Source organism: Piliocolobus tephrosceles, chromosome 20 (genome assembly GCF_002776525.5).
Source record: "Piliocolobus tephrosceles isolate RC106 chromosome 20, ASM277652v3, whole genome shotgun sequence".
NCBI classification, from domain to species: domain Eukaryota; kingdom Metazoa; phylum Chordata; class Mammalia; order Primates; family Cercopithecidae; genus Piliocolobus; species Piliocolobus tephrosceles.
The window spans coordinates 22,457,126-22,459,427 of NC_045453.1; the positions used below are offsets into that span (position 1 = coordinate 22,457,126).

At 45.7% G+C, this 2,302-nt stretch overlaps 1 non-coding gene across 1 annotated transcript; it reads left to right on the top strand.

Annotated features, from left to right (window-relative positions):
- The first annotated feature begins 1,944 nt into the window (after positions 1 to 1,944).
- On the top strand, positions 1,945 to 2,048 carry LOC111521051. The gene has a single exon (XR_002724847.1). It is a non-coding gene; the product is annotated as a U6 spliceosomal RNA (small nuclear RNA).
- The last annotated feature ends 254 nt before the right edge of the window (positions 2,049 to 2,302 follow it).

Here is a 2,302-nt window from a genome sequence, read left to right on the forward strand (position 1 = left end):
TGTGTACGTATTAGCTTTTGGTACTATTATTCCCATTTTATAGATGAAAAAGCTGAAACCCAGAGAGATGAATCAGTTTGTCTGAGGTCACACCACTAATGCTAATAAGGCATAGAATGAACAGGACAGGTGTGGCGAAGGTGGAAGTGTTGGTGGGCATGGTGAAGCCACACCTTTATCCTAGGAGTGATGGAAGTGTGGACCACCCATTGGACCCACATGGCCAGCCTCTGTTCTGACTGGTCAGTGCCTAGGTCATGCCAGTTCTTAAGTATTTCATTATCACCCATGCTATTACTACATACATGACATTGTTTTGCAGATTTAATACTTACACAAATGGTATCATACTAAATGTTAACTTCTGCAAGTTCCTTTTCTCACTCAACATTATTGTATGTTTAAGATCTGTTTTGATCTAGTTCATTCATTTTATTTTATTTTTTAGAGATGGGGTCTCACTGTGTTGGCCAGTCTGGTCTTGAAATCCTGGGCTCAAGTGATCCTCCCACTTTGGCTTCCCAAGGTGTTGGGATGACAGGCGTGAGCCACCGTGCCCAGCCATTCATTCTTTTTTTTTTTTTTTTGAGACAGAGCCTCACTCTGTCACCCAGGCTGAAGTGCAGTGGTGTGAACTCGGCTCACTGCAACCTGTGCCTCCTGGGTTCAAGCAATTTCTGCCTCAGCCTCCTGAGTAGCTGGGACTATAGGCACATGGCACCACACCTGGTAAATTTTGCATTTTTAATGGAGACAGGGTTTCGCCATGTTGGCCAGGCTAGTCTCAAACTCCTGACCTCAGGTGATCTACCTGCCTTGGCCTCCCAAAGTGTTGGGATTACAGGCGTGAGCCACGCCATTCGTTGATTTTAATTGCTCACTAGTATTCCTTTACAGGAACATGTCATGGTCTCTTTGCCCACTATCCCATGGATGCCTATTTAGTCCATTGCACTTTGGGCCCATTATAGGCAAAGCTGCCACACCCAACTTTGCGTATGTTGGAGCTTCTCTAGGGTGAATACCAGGAAGTGGGATCACTGGTCTCAGGGTTCATACGTTTCAATTGCCAAGCAGCAGTGCATGAAGAGTTCTTGTTTCTGTACTTCCTTAACGATGAAAATAATACCACTACCCCACATGACACGTACTATGTGCCAGGAATCTTTCTAAACATCTAACATGAAATAACTCATTTAACCTCTCAAAGGACTTTGAGGTGGGGTACTATCATCATCCCCACTAGATAGATGGAGAATGAAGACACAGAGAGGTCAAATAACTAGCCCAAGGTCACTCAGCTAGGAATAGCAGAGCATGGCATGAACCCAGAGAGGCTGGTTCCAGAGCTTGGGCTGTTCATCACTCTTGTAGGTCTTGGAATTTTCTGATTTTCAAGTTGCTGCCGGTTCATGGCTATGAAATGTCTCTAAGCACTTTAACTTGCATTGCCTGCTTAGAAGGGACCTTGAGGACCTTTCCATCCATTTGTGGGCCAGTCAAGCATCCTCTTCAGAAAAATGCCTCTTTCTAGCCTTGGCTGTCCCCGAGTTTCTGATCTTCTCTGCAAGTATGCCTGGAGGCCAGGACTTGGGGCAGGGCCTGGCGCAGTGAGGGCACTTGGTAAAAATGTACCAAACTCAGCCAGGCATGGTGTCTCATGCCTGTAATCCCAGCATTTTGGAAGGCCGAAGCAGGCAGATTGCTTGAGCCCAGGAGTTCAAAACCAGAATGATCAGGGTAGTGAGACCCTATCTCTAGAAAACAAAAATTAAAAATTAGCTGGGTATGGTGGTGCATGCTTGTACTCCCAGCTACTCAAGAGGCTGCTGAGATAGGAGGATGGCTTGAGCCCAAGAGGTTGAGGCTGCTGTGAGCTATGATGGCACCACAGCACTCCAGCCTAAGTGACAGGGTGAGACTTTGTCTTTGAAAAAAAAAAAAGCGCTCACTTTGGCAGCGCATATACTAAAATTAGAACAATGCAGAGATTAACATGGCCCCTGTGCGAGAATGACATATAAATTTGTGAGGTATTCGACATACAGAAAAAAAAAAGGGAAAAAAAAGTACCAGACTGACTGGTGGTGTCTCTCATGTCTCTCATTCTCTCTTCCTCCCAGGAGGCCAATGCTGATTTAAAAAGCTTCTGCTTAAGTCACTGGCCCACATCTGTGCTGTGCTGGGCACGTATAGTGGCCCCCTTGCCTCAAGCTCATTTCCTCCTGTGTGATCTGACTCTAATCTAGTTCATGATCTGACCTCACCTCCTTTGACTCTCCTTGTTCCTTGTTTCTCATGA